This window comes from Pinus tabuliformis, chromosome 8 (assembly GCF_031772625.1).
Source record: "Pinus tabuliformis cultivar Carrire ecotype Pingquan chromosome 8, CPIR1, whole genome shotgun sequence".
In the NCBI taxonomy this organism is placed as follows: Eukaryota; Viridiplantae; Streptophyta; class Pinopsida; order Pinales; family Pinaceae; genus Pinus; species Pinus tabuliformis.
The window spans coordinates 761,802,801-761,817,789 of NC_142294.1; the positions used below are offsets into that span (position 1 = coordinate 761,802,801).

Below are 14,989 nucleotides of genomic sequence, written 5' to 3' on the forward strand. Positions count from 1 at the left end.
ATATTGACAGCGTTGTTCAGAGACTTTCAAGTCTTATTGCGAGGAACACGGACACAAGCCTCTATTCTCTGACATAAACTTAGGACATGGATCAGGAGATGCTTCAAAATTGGACCAGTGGGATTGATTAATGCTGGATTGGCCTTAGCATTAAAGCATAACATTTTCCTAACATTTTATGTGACATTATAGTTGGTATACTTTACAGCATTATGACATATTTCCGCCATCTGCGCTTGTGGCTTAGCCATCCGTCCCCCTAAGTCTGTGTGTGACTGTTGGCATGTGGCTATTTGCATGTTGGTCGACCAAGGACGGGTGACAACGCACAATATCTGTTAATTACCAAGGCGAAGAGTAGTTTCTTGCAGGAGAAGCACTTTCCTGTAGAAGAGATCTCATCATCATGGTATTGATGAAGATGAGGGAAATTGCAAAGACTTACCTTACTAGTTGAGTTGGGCTACATTCTACAAGCTGGACGCTGGATAACTGTCGCTGAGTTGCGACCGAGCGCCGCCCTTTATGTACAGGCTAGGATTTCAGAACTCGAACTCAAGTGGGAAGTTTCTGATGAATTTCTATGGCATAGGAAGCCATTATTGGATCATTGGCTTGGAGGGCTCCGCAACCGAGGCTACGAGGCAGCGCTAGTGTACTAGTGCAGAGAGGATCTTTACGATGACATTGATGAGGATCTGTTCAAGCTGTCGAGGAACCGAGAATTGGAAAACAGGACTCTTGAGAAATTTATGGGGGCTGCTGCCAGATACAGGCTTTATCTAGACCCTACAAATTCAAAATTTTCGAAACTTGCCTATATTTTTTTGTTTTGTTTTGGCCAGCTTTTGTTTTTTTTGTACTCTGCTATTTCCCCTAATATGAACGGTTGAAGTAGCTGAGTGATAGAATCACAGGCCGTCAACATGCATTAATGAAGGGAAAAATTACGAAATTCCTCCACCCATTGTGTTCCCTAATTCTGGGCTACACAAGCGGCTTCCACAGAGGTGATTTATCATCAAATTCTGGCAGCACTGCAGCAGGTTAGCATTGTAGCAATTTGATTAAGTGTGATTTGCTAGTGATTGATATTCCTCTGCTTTTTTATAAATATATATAAATTGGTGTAACAAATTCTGGCAGCACTGCAGCAGGTTAGCATCGTAGCAATTTGATTAAATGTGATTTGCTAGTGATTGATATTCCTCTGTTTTTTTATAAATATATATAAATTGGTGTAACAAAAAAGTTGTAACTATTGCTGTCAACTTGGAGTACAACAATACTCTTACATTTTAAATATGATTGATTTTATATGAACGCAGCATGAGGACTGATTGCCCTCACCATAGAGGATGAAAGGTGATTGAAGTACAAAGTTAATGTTGTTCGAGTCTTTTCTACGATGATTTTGGTCTAGAAATGGGTAAAAACGTGATTGCTCATGACAGTAATATGTTGGTGTCCATGTTTATTTCTATTTAACATCAAAGGTTTATGCATACCTGTTTCACATAATGGGATGGGATTAATGGTGCGAACATGGATTTATAACGTCCCTTAAGTATTCCAGCAACGCTGAGCTTGTATTTTTAGCAGCATAGCAACATAGCTTTGTATTGATTGAATGTACTGATCTCTTTGATGGTGAACATTCTTCATTGACAGGTGAAGCGCTCGGGGAAATAATCCATGCAATGGGGTAAAGCTATAACGTCATGATCTCTGTCGAATTTATTTCAATAACTGCTCTTAAAAGCCTACGTCTGAGTCGCGAATCTGATACATTAGATTCAAGTGAGGTCACTAAATCTCAACTCAAAAGCCTAGATCTGGCTTGTCAAACAAAGAGTTGTAACAAGGAGCTCACTTTGCAGTATGAAGACTGATTTCCCTCAACACAGAGGAGAAAGGGCACCCCTAAGTATCCGCACAAATCATGAAATAAATCACTTGCATGTGTTTATAGACACGGAATATTGAAGAGCGCCATTATAAAAAGCTTTAGAAACTGCACACGTGAGTTCTAAGAGAGGGAAAGTGCACCCTTCTCTAAGCATTTACATGTGCCAAGTAGATACAGCTCATGCTTGGTCAGAGCTTGGTCCATATCTTGACAATAGATAGATATTAACTTGATTGGATAAACACTGAATGCAGAATTCATCTGACACATGAATAACAGAGAAGATTATAAAAAATATTTAAATGCATATTGAGAAAGGAAATGAAAACGGTTGATTTATAAATGCAAAAAAATTAATTATCAACTAACTATTTTATATCTCTTATATAAAATAAGAGGGTTAGTATGAGCGTTGTGACAGAATAAGAGGATTAGTTGCAGATGGTGCACAAGCTCCATTCGGTTGTCCACAACTGTGGTGAACAAAGTGTTTTTACGTCTGTATTGGGCCTCGAATTTTTACAAGTGTTTTTACGTCTGTATTGGGCCTCGAATTTTTACAGAGTTGATGCTGCCAATTCAAACCGCCATAAATTTCGAAGGCAAATACTAAAATTATGAACATTATTGTTGGTTTCTTGGTTGTGTCCTATTTCTATAAATTATGAACATTATTGTTGGTTTCTTGGTTGGTTCCATTCTTGATTTCCTGGTTGTATCTTATTTCTATTTTGGTGTAGCTCCATTCTGCTGTGCAAAACTTTGTGCTGAACAAACAACGTTTTTAGCTGTGTGGGTTGGAGCTTTTTGACAGAGTTGATGCTGAATTTCAAACGTCAATACCAAAACAATATTTGCTGCTGGTTCCCTGGTTGTGTCCTATTTCGGCAGGTATACCATTGCATTGCAATCTTGTTATATCAATGAATTCATAATTATGGCAACTAACTAAACCATAAATATATACAAAATATATAAGCTTGACAAAAGGTCACACTCACATATATAAACACATATCCAAATAAACCATGTTTCTCCATTATAATTTGAAGATGCCATCTTCCAATAGCTCATGAAATGTTCCCTACAATTTGTACTTATTATAAATAATGTGAGAACATGCTCTATTTTTTTATTTTTTAGTATTCAATCGTATAGTTACTTGTCTTGGTTTACTTCGAGGAAAGCAAACGGACCAACGTCTCATCAATGCTAAACATATGGGATTTTATAAAGTGAATTCACAATCCCATTAGCTTATCACTAGAAATGAATATTATAAATTTAATTAAGAAAAATTTAAGAACCATCTTAAATTGATACATAGGAAAAATGGAAGGCAATTTTATTAATAATATAATATGTATATATAATTTTTTTGGCGAATCTCTCACCAGATTACATTATCTTGTAAAATCATGGCAAATCACTAGTACAAAATGGTGAATCACTAAGAAATGGTGAATCACTAGTACAAAATGATGAACCGCTAAGAAATCTAAGGGTTAAGGCAATTTTATTAATAATATAATATGTATATATAATTTTTTTGGCGAATCTCTCACCAGATTACATTATCTTGTAAAATCATGGCAAATCACTAGTACAAAATGGTGAATCACTAAGAAATGGTGAATCACTAGTACAAAATGATGAACCGCTAAGAAATCTAAGGGTTGTTGTAGTGGCTTGGAACCAACAGGGTATTCAAGAAGAAATTGTAAAAGAAATTGACGCAGCAACAACATTGGACTTTACAAACAAAACCCACAATGGATTTCTTAATTTCAATAATCCCTCTTTATTTCTATCGAAACCGAAATCCTTTCTTAGATTTAAAATGTAAATCTGGTATATCCTATTCTAGATATTAAAACCCTTTTCTAATAGCGTTTGAACGCTTTTTAAAATCAGTTCAATGTTTCGATGCAATATGATCCCAATTATCACAATCGGTGATCAACACAATATTACAACATATATGTATTGTTTAATAATTGCTCCGATGCGATGCAATCGGTAGTCACAGATCGCAATGTTTTAATGTCAAACCTGTTAATTATTCCACAGCTCCGATCCGATTCAACCGGATCTGTTATAGCTCCAAATCTCACTCTTATGGTTTGTGATGATGTACTCATGGCCTAGGGCAACCCCTCCTTCCAGACCTGGTCCTAAAATTTAAAAAACTGTGTTTTATCCCTTATACGCGACATTTCCCTGAGTTAAACGCGTGTATACGCGGGTCTGTGTATATCCAACCCGCATATACGTATTAAAACACTTAAAAAAATATAAAACTCCTTATTTTCGGGCGGAGATCGCGGGTTTTACCTGCTGATCACCTGTTAGTGCCCGTGGCCCAACTGTTCCCAACCAACACCCAACTAAAAAACTACTCTGGGAGAGGTATAAAAAGACCTCAAAGGGAAGGCCTAAGGGAGGAGAGGAGGGAGAGAAAGGTTATTATGCTGAGATTTTTCCCCTGACCAGGTTTGAAGTCCCTTGTGCCTTCTGCACTTCCCCCACTTGTCCAGGAAACCTTTGTTTCCTTGTGTGTTGATGTTCATCCACCATTTATGACATCATGGAGAGAGTCATGGAAGGATTTTGTTAAAGGCTTGAGGCTGGAACGGATCTGGAAGGAAGCTTTTCTTGGAGCCTACTGAAGGTGACTTAGGTGAAAATATTCCTTTTTATGTACTTTATTTGTCTATAATAAAAGAAACACATGTCTTGGTTCCCGAAATGAATCTTCTTTATGTTAATGATATTCATGTTTAGAATTCATATGTAGATGGTTGTTTGGATTTCATAACTAACTACCTTTATTTATAACATGAAGATGGTTTATTTATAAGGTTTTGTCCATATACTGCTGTGTTCTTTGGAATTGCTTGTTTTGCAAGACAAAAGAGAAGAAGGGAACTCCAAGAAGGGTTTGGACCCTAAGGGCCTTCTCGAACATAGGACCTAAGGTACATACCCTTTACAATAGAATTTGCTTATGATAGCATAATGGTTGTGTGAATGTGTGCTTCTTTGAATAGACAACTTTCAGTCTGCTAGGGTTTCAACCCAAAAAGCCCTAGGGGAACATTTCCCTCCATCAGAATTGGTGACTCCACTAGGGACAACACTCTTGTTGTTCCTAGTTTGGGTGTTTTTCAAGCCAATCAGGGCTCAGCTACCTGTTTGTTTGCTGTTGTTGTCTGGTCTGTTTTTGAACTTTAAGTTTTGCCAGTTTCTTCAGTTTGTTTTTTATTTTTCTTGAAACCTTTTATATACGTTGTTTTTCTTAGTTACAAAGGCATATGTACACATGTTTCTTTAAGTGAACCCGCGTATATGCAGTTTTCCTTAGTTACAGTAGCGTATACACGCATTTTGTACATAAGTACAGTCGCGTATATCTTGCAATTTTCAAGATTTGTAAATCTTTTTGTCTCTGAAGGTCTGTCGGTAGTTTAAGTCAGTCTAAAACAGTCATTTTCCAGTATCAGTTATCTGTTTTACAGCGAGCATCTTGTTCCAAATTCTCTCTTATTATAAGAGGTATTGGTCTTGTTTCTATTGATTGCAAGCGTCATCGTTTTTCGCTAAAGCACGCAAGATTTCTTGCTAGGAATCTTGGCTGCTCTAATTCATCAAGGTAGGAAGATTGATCTCAATCTTTGTGTTAACCTTGCTTTTGGTGACTTTTTGTTTGCTTGACAAAAACCGCTTTTTGTGACCATCCACTTCTTTGTTTCATGAAAAGTTGTTTATTGACACTTTCTTGGAATTTGTCTTTTTGATCTTTTTGGTTTTCATTGCCAAAGCTTTCATTGCTGCTTTTGATTGTTAAGAGCACTTTTAAACACATTTATTTTTGTTGAGTTTTCATCCGTTGTGTGGTGTCAACTTGCAAAAGTGTTTGATTTCCTATTCTTCAATCACAAGTTTCAGTGTTGTTGAGAGCATTTTTTGAAAAGACTCTTTTGTTGTTGCTTTTGAAGAAAATCTTTTGAAAAACTTAGTTTTTCTTTCTTGAACTTGGTTTTCGTTGGGTTTCCTTTTAGTGAGTGAAAGTGCTTTATGTTTGTCTTAGAACTTGTTTTTAGTGTTTAGACGAAATGAATTGTAGCATCTCATATTCCATCTAGACATTTTAAGTGGCAAGATAAAGATTGATAAGCAAGCAACTTTCATTTTTTGTTTTTAGAGTAGTTTTAAATCTTGCATCCGCATATATTTGTTGCATTAGGATAGATTTGCATCCCCTTTTAGGCATACATAGCTTTGTTAGCTTTTGTGAGTGTGAAGCGTGAATTAACAAAAAAATTTGTTTTATTAGAAGTTCCTCTGAACCCTATAGAAATTTCTCTTCATCGAAAAATGAAAAAGTGCATGTGCATGTAGTTAAGTTTTTATTAATTTCTTTTGCGTCAAAAAACACCACTAGTTTCACTTCCGTTACCTTGTGACTTAAAGAACAGCCTATTTTAAAATCAAGCGCTAACTAAAATTCACTAGAACTTTTTGTTTTAGTCAGTTACACCAACAAGTTTAGGATTTTAGGGCCTTGGATTAGGCGAGTGGAGAGTTAACTCTCCAAGGCCATATAAACATCAAACATAGGAGTCTAAATAACGAGAGAAAATCCAATAGCATTAGGAAGACCAGGAAAGCTCCGGATCTGGGAGTTAAGCACGAGGGTCTGTGAAGACAGGGAAGAGAGATACCCCCTCTCCTACTTGTCCGAACTTACCTCACGACTGTTCCGCCTAGCTTCTGCGATGAGTTGGTATCCATAGTTGCTACTCCTAGGGATCTACACAGGTGGCTGTGGAGGGGAATCCCATGGCACCTGAGGTCGACATTGCATCACTCTCGACAGTACTACTGGAGGGCACCCTTGTGAAGCTTGGGGGCTTGCATCGGCATAGGCTGTTGTTAGGAGGTCAGTGTAACTTCCTCTGATACCTTCGATGATAGGACTGGGCCCTCATCATCCCAGACTATCTTCGGAAGGCCCCTTAATTTCACTTTCTTGTATTTTGGTGTCCGGTCTTAATCACCCGGAGCGGAAATACTTGGAAGTTGTTTGACTGGCTGTATCTTTAGGGACTTTATAGTGTGTGCTCTGTGCTCTTAGTTGGCCTAGCTTTCAATTTTTTGAGTCTTTAGTTAGATCATAACAAAAAATTCAAAGTGGCTGACCGATCTCCCAGATGGTCTCGAAGACTTCGTGGTCTTTCACCACCAAGTTTAGAGCCTTCTCCTAGAAGGCGCAGAGGTAATACTATCGGTGGGTTCCATCCCACGCCGGTTGATGCATCGGGGATTGATCCTCCTCTCGGGGGCATTAGTGCTCAAGCAAGGCCTGGCACTTCTGAACAAGAGAGGGACACTCCAGTCCTTTCTCGAGTTCTCTTTCAAGCGGAGAATAGCATAGAGGTAGAAGAACTCTCAGAGTCATTAGCGGCTCTGAATTCTCCACTGCCATCTAGTCATCCGGACGTATTGCAATACGTTGGGACTCCAACGCATAGACCGTCAAGTCCAGGTTATGCTACGCGCTTACCATCGATGACCACTACTGGAAGCATGGATTCTACAAGTGCTACGACTATGCAAACCCCAACATTGGTGCAAGGGGGAGGAACCATTTCCATCTCCTCTGCTTCCTTGTTTGGATCTTTTGCTAGCACATCTTTAGTTGGGTCTACCTCCATTCCGTCCACGAGTGGAAATGCCCAAACCAATGCTTTTGGTACTGGATTCTTCCCATTTGGCACCCACTCACAGGGTATTCCATCGGTTCCGTTTAGTGCTGCTACGTCCATGATGGGCGGATCGGCTTCATTCCAGGGTTTTCCTTTTGGAAGTATACCACATTCCAACTCGACGATAGGATCCATGCCTTTTTCTTCTGTAGGACAAAGCAGCAATCCTTTCCAAGGTTAGAATAACCCTGGGCTTAGTGGCGCGGGAATTGGGAATCCATTTATCGGCCAACAAGGGAATAGGTCGTACTCCACGGTTAGTTCATTTCAAAGTATTCCTCCCCTAGCTTTGGCTTGGAATCCTTACCAGGGGTTATCAACCCCTTATAATCATTTAGGAGGAAACTTTGCTGGTTATGGAGGTTTTGCGGCTGGAGTTGGTCAAACTCCGAATTTTGCTGGATCACAAGGCTTGCCTTTTGGTTCAACCGGTTCTACGGGTTACTTCGGGCAGCCTGGTGCCTCCCAAAATCCAGGACAATCTTTTTAGAACTTTGGGAGTTCTGCCCAGTCTGGGTGGAATCCCCAAGGTCCTCCTAGGCTTCCGTTTATGGCAACGTTGAACTTGCCAGATCTTACTAAGTTAACAAATGACCCAATCAAATACAATCCGACCTGGCCTCCAGTCCCAACCAAACTCCCTTCAGACATTCCAAAATTCGAAGGGAAGAGCGGTGAAGACCCAGGCGACCATGTAACCACATTCCATTTGTGGTGCTCATCTAACTCCCTTATCGATGACTCGATTAGGTTGAGACTCTTTCAGCACACCTTGACTGGTAATGCAGCCAAATGGTATATAGAGTTGCCAGGGGGCAGCTTCACATCTTTCGCTGACTTAGCCAATATTTTCTTAAATCATTTCCAGTTGCCTGTCCGCTATGATGCCGGAACTGAACTTCTAGCCACCTTTCGTCAGGATAAGGCAACTCACATTTCTGACCATATTCAGGAATGGAGATGGAGAAAGAGGCTCATTAAAGCCGAAATCCCTCCGGAGTACCGTCTCGAGTGGTTTTTGAAATCTTTACAACCCGAGATCTCCAAGGATGTCTCCATGTCTGGGGTCTATTCAGAGGAGCAAGCCATTTTTAGGGCCCAGCAATTAGAATTGATCTACTCTCAGTCTGGGATCCTACAAAAATACTTGCCAGATGCTCCTGGGTCTAAGGTTGACGTAGCTAAGTCGAAGCCAGGTCTGTACGCGGATGGTATCATTGGGTCAGTAGACACAACTACCGTGAACTTGTTGAATCAATTGCAGTAGTTGTCCTTACAAACTGCTTCTAACAACCAAGTCACATCGTCTAATCCCCCGGCTTCCCAAACTTCTTCAATTAATACCGTCCAATCTGATAACCCCAAAGGAAATCAAAATTCCAATGGGAAAAATAAAGGACGAGGCAAGAAAAATAACCAGGATGGGAAGCCTGATGCAAATAAATCCGGCAACAATGCTGGTGGTGGTAGAAATGAGTCAAGAAAGAAAGTCAAGTTTCCATGCAAGTTGTGCAGTGGAGACCACTTAACTCATTTCTGCCCTAAGATTGAAGACACTCAGTGCTTGTTAGGACAGCAAGGAACTTCTAGTTCTCAAGCTGTGTTAACTAACCCATTTCCCCAAGGGCAGCAACTTCTTGCTGGCGCGAGTTCAAACCCTGGAACCTCCACAGGGGGCAACCAGGAAGGGGAAAAATCATCGAATGTTTTCATGATGGGTACTAACGTCCAGGTGGCTACTCAGTCACGTGATTATGGTGAAGCCGAAACTTCCAAGGACAAGACTGTTCCCGGAAATACCGACCTTCATATTGAGCGACCCCCTATTGAGACTATACCAAGGATATCGAAAGGTTCCGCTAAATGCGCGACTATTAATCCTAATGCTAGGGCTGCCCAAGTTTACTCCATTGTGGAGGATCTGGCTCAGAGTCCATGCGCCATGTCCGCTTTAGAGGTTCTCTAGTCATGTCTGGCTCAGCGAAGTGCTTTACTTTCCGCGATTGGAGCAGTCAATCCAACTAATTCTTTAGTGCTCACTTTTGACATGTTAAATGTCAAAAAGTGACTCCCTCATCATATGGCTTTCCAAATAAAGTTTACATATCAGAAAACCAACATTTTTCATACCGTTATCGATGAAGGAGCTTCCACATGCGTCATGTCGATGTCATGTTGGAAGGCTATTGGATCACCTTCGGTTGTTCCTTCACCCACCGTCTTGACTGCATTTGATGGTCATTCTCATAAGCCGCATGGGATTATCCCGGCCTTTCCTATATGTGTTGGGGGGAAGGTCGTCAATATTGAAGTAGAGGTCATAGATGCTAACCTAGACTATAATCTCCTATTAGGAAGGAACTAGGTATACGAAATGGACGCCGTTGTTTCGACTCTGTTTCGTGTCATTTGCTTTCCTCATGAGGGGAAAATCGTTAAGGTTGATCAAATGGATTATTGTCCAGTTGATCCTCAAGCAAGCTCTGACTCTACTGTTCCTTTAGTGGATAACCCTCACCCGCCTATTGAGAATTTAGGAGTGGGAATGTATTCCTCATTGATGGGTACCTTTGATCTTCCCTCTCCTTTCGCTAAAATCAATGCCATTTCATCATCTAAGGAGTCCCCTCAAGAAGAGTCCTTTCGAACTCGTTATTTTTCAGACCCTTGGACCTTGCCTTCACCTACGACCACATTAGTTGAAGGACAAGTAAATGGAATGGCATTCCCTATATCTGCAGCTGAGCTTAGATATCAATCTATCGTAGACTCTGCAGACAACCACCCTGCTCCTTTTTCCGAAGAGGAGTTAGATGGTGATGTGGCCTCGGCTTGGAGCCTTGATTCTACCTCTACCTGGGACTGCTTAGATACAGTTTTACCTTCTGAAGAAGCAATCCTTGAAGTAATGATGGGTATATATCGACCTTGGGAAGACTTACACCATCGTTCGTACTTTCTTCCTCCATTGCAGGAAGTAGAATCTAGATTCTCCGAGCTCTTTACTAGTGATGTTTGTACGGTGTCAAATCCTTTGGCTCCAGCACACATTCGTGCCGAAGGTAATATGTCGGTAATTTCAAAAATGATACCTATAAACATCTCTAGGGACCCTAACGTCATCGAGAATCTCTTCATCGGAATTGAGTGTTCCCCTGAAGAAATTCAAATTTACACCGACCTATTTAAGGAATTTCAAGATGTATTTGCTTGGTCTTATGAGGAAATGCCTGGCATTGATCCTTCTATAGTTCAACGTGAGATCAAGACGTATGAGAATGCCAAACCGGTTGGTCAAAGGCTTCAGCCAGTTAACCCTAGGAAAGCAGTAGCTATCAAAGTTGAAGTTGAGAAGCTGCTAAAGGCGGGTTTCATATACTCTGTTCCTCTTACTGATTGGGTTTCTAATCCAGTCCTTGTGGATAAAAAGCAAGGAACAATCCAAGTATGCATCGATTTTAGGGACTTAAACAAGGCTTGTCCGAAAGATAATTACCCCACGCCATTCATTGATCAGATTAACGACGAGTGTGCAGGTAATGAGATTTTTTCCTTCATGGATGGTTTTTCGGGTTATAATCAAATTTATATCCGTCCTGAATATCAACATAAGACAACCTTTATATGTCCCTAGGGTACCTTTGCATATAGAAAGATGCCTTTTGGTCTTAAAAATGTTGGAGCCACTTTTCAGCAGGCCATGTAATATGCTTTCCACGACATCAAACATGTCATCGAAGCATACTTGGATGATCTCACTGCTCGTTCTCGAAAGAGAACTGATCACCCTAGTCATCTTTGATTGGTTTTCGAGCGATGTCGTTTTTATAAAATCCGGTTGAATCCCAACAAGTGCATTTTCGCGGTTACGTCCGGTCGGTTGTTAGGGTTCATCATGTCCAATGAAGGGATTCGGGTTGATCCCTTCAAGGTTAAGGCAATAGTTTAGTTGCCTCCCCCGTCCTTGATTCGACAACTTCAAAGTCTTCAAGGGAAGGCTAATTTCTTAAGACGGTTTATAGCAAACTATGTCGAGATCACTAAAGGGTTCATGCATCTGCTATGGAAAGGAGTTCCATTTGTGTGGGATAACTTTGCGCAGCGGTCGTTTGATGCTTTGAAAAAGGCATTAGTCTCTGCCCCGCTTTTGAGTCCACCGGATTATGGTAGAGACTTCCTTTTATATCTCGCTACAGCAGAATCAACCATTGGTATGGTTCTCGTTCAGGAGGACGATGCTCTCACCGAACATGTGATTTATTATTTGAGCCGAGGCTTAATAGGTCCTGAACTTCGCTATTCTCCGGTTGAGAAGTTGGCCTTGGCAGCTGTCCATGCTGTCCAGCGGCTCCGTCATTATATCCTGCTACACAAAACTTTTGTCTTAGCGGCAGTCAATCCATTTCAATTTGTCCTCAGTAGGCGAGTGATTGGGGGCAAATATAATCGATGGATAGTCATTTTGCAAGAATTTGATCTCGAGTTCTTATCTGCCAAGTCTAAGAAATCCATGGTTTTCGCGGAGCTAATTTCTGAGCTACCTTGTGGAGAGGATACTATTTATGAGGAAAGTTTTACCAACGAACATTTATTCCTCATCTCTTCACTCGACCCTTGGTATGGAGATATCGTTGTCTATCTTCGGACTTCGAAGTTTCCCTCTACTTTCTCCAAGGATGAACGTCGAAAATTACGTCACCTGGCTAAAAACTATGTTATCATCGGTGACACTCTATATCGTCGAGGGGTTGATTCAATCCTTCAGCGTTGTTTAACCTTAGAGGAAGCAGAGTTAGTGCTCAATGACTGCCACAGTGGAGCTTGTGGTGGTCATCTATCGGGACTTGCTACAGCCCAGCGCATCTTACGTGCTGAATATTTTTTGCCTTCACTCTTTAAAGACTGTGTGGAAGCGGTTAAACGCTGTCACCCATGTCAAATTTTTACTAGAAAGATGCGCGCGCATCCAGCTCCTCTTTTTCCCGTTGTCACCATCGGTCCCTTTACTAAGTGGGGTATTGATTTTACGACTTGTAATCCGCCTTCAACGGCGAATCACAGGTACATTATCGTGGCTGTAGACTACTTTACGAAGTGGGCTGAGGCCATGCCTACTTATAAGAACGATAGTGACACGACAGCATTGTTTCTTTTCAATCAGGTTATCTCAAGATTCGGTATCCCGAGAGAGATTGTCACTGACCATGGCAGTCATTTTCAGAATCAACTGATGTCTGAATTGGCTCTCAAATTGGGTTTCCGCCAAGAGCATTCGTCTCCTTATTATCCTCAGGCCAATGGACAAGTCGAGGCAGTCAATAAAACTCTTAAGACGATACTCCAATGGACAATCGATAAAAATCGGTCCAATTGGCACGTTATGTTGTATTCGGCCCTTTGGGCATACCGAACCTCCACGAAAACGGCTACTGGTTTTACACCTTTCAATTGGTTTATGGGATGGAATGTATCTTTCCGATTGAATGTGAAATTCCATCTCTTAAATTGGCTGTTGAGCTCCTTCCAGAGACTTCGAGTCTCGAAGAGCGCCTACTTCACTTGGAACATCTCGATGAGCGGCGTCGAGATGCTGCCATGATGAATGAGGCTCATAAGAAAAGGGTTAAAACACAGTATGATAAATCTGTCCGTCCTCGAGTATTTTCTAAAGGTGACCTTGTCCTGGTCTATGACCAAGATAAAGACACCTTGGGGGTAGGCAAATTTAAGCCTATGTGGTACGGTCCTTTCATTATTAAACGAGTTTTAGAAAAAGGGTCGTATGAGTTAATCGACTTTGAGGGAAACAAGCTGGCGAAAGTACTTTGCTTAGTTTTGGACAGGTAATGGCTTCTTTGTACTTTATGTATATTTCTACATATATCGTCGAGAATTTTCTGATATCAACACTTTTTGGTCTGTTGTGGCAAGTGTTGATGGATGATTTGGTCTATTTTGGGTTCGCCGATGGTGCTAGTTGGCACACTCGGAATCTCGCTTCCGCAGCTTGGGTACTCTATTATCCAACTGGTCAATTGATGGCATCAAGAGGCGTATGTATTTAAGGGTGAGGTTGTTGCAAAGATCATTTACTTATATTAATTATTTGGCCGAGTATACTTCAAACAATATGGCCGAGTATACTGCCGTTATTAATTTATTATTTGAGGCAATCTCTCATGGGATCGACTCGTTGGTAGTGTATCTTGATTCTCAATTGATAGTGTCTCAATTAAATAACATTTATCGGGTACGAGATCCATCTTTATATCGCCAGTATTTAAGGGTGAGGTTGTTGCAAAGATCATTTACTTATATTAATTATTTGCACATTCCAAGATCTCATAATTGGTTAGCTGATTCTATCGCTAATCAGGCATTAGACTGGCACATCAATCATTCATCATAATAAAATCAAGCATCAAAAAGTCAAACTGTATATATATATATATATATATATATATATATATATATATATATATATATATATCGTAAAGCGTCTCGAGTGTACATATGTGTGTCCAAAAATATACAAAATTTGGGACTCAAATGCCCATAATCATGTTCGGCATATCTAATGCCTCGGCTCAGGACAAGTGTCTAAGTATGTAACTATCGCAGTGGCCACACACCGAAAAGTGCGAACCCAGTCACGTGGCATGCCAACCACATGACGCTGCATATCCTCAGGAAGGTCCTCTATGGTGGCCATCGGTACTCGACAGCTCAGTCTCGCCAAGTGTCGCTGGATGCTGTTTAGAGTCCGTTCAGTATCAGCAGCCGCCTCTTCGACTCCTCGGCCATGCTGTCCATGCCGTGGGAACCCATCTGATCGTACCAGCCCAATATCTGGAACATGATCATCATATCAGTCATTTGAATCTCATCAAAAATATTTTTCAAAATGCATCATTATATTTGAAAAATCAAAAAAAATCATAAAATCATAAAATTCTTACCAATCTCGCCCCATGTTGCATTCGGTGGTAACACTAGATCAGGATCTCATTGGAAATCCAACCCAGCATAGGGGTAGTCATCCACGGAGATGATCTACTGATCCCACCAGGTGAAGAAATCATCGTCGAAGGCAGTCCTTGGGACCTCCCCACCCCCCAGACGTTTCATTAGATTGGCCCACCGGCCCACGCGTGGATCATGTGGGGTGCTGATGGAAACTGCTACCCTAGGGCGGAGTGCAGGAACCTTCTCGAAAAAGAAAGTACACAGGATAGTCCCATATCCAAAGTTCTTGGTCTGTCCCCTCCTGATAGAAGTGAGCTGGCTCTTCATGTTGACTAGGAGAGGAGTA

General features: G+C 40.9%; 1 long non-coding RNA gene across 1 annotated transcript; it reads left to right on the plus strand.

Annotated features, from left to right (window-relative positions):
* The first annotated feature begins 1,324 nt into the window (after positions 1–1,324).
* On the plus strand, positions 1,325–1,832 carry LOC149237826 (uncharacterized). Its single transcript, XR_016245314.1, has 2 exons — positions 1,325–1,429; positions 1,672–1,832. It is a non-coding gene; the product is annotated as an uncharacterized LOC149237826 (long non-coding RNA).
* Positions 1,833–14,989: the final 13,157 nt, after the last annotated feature.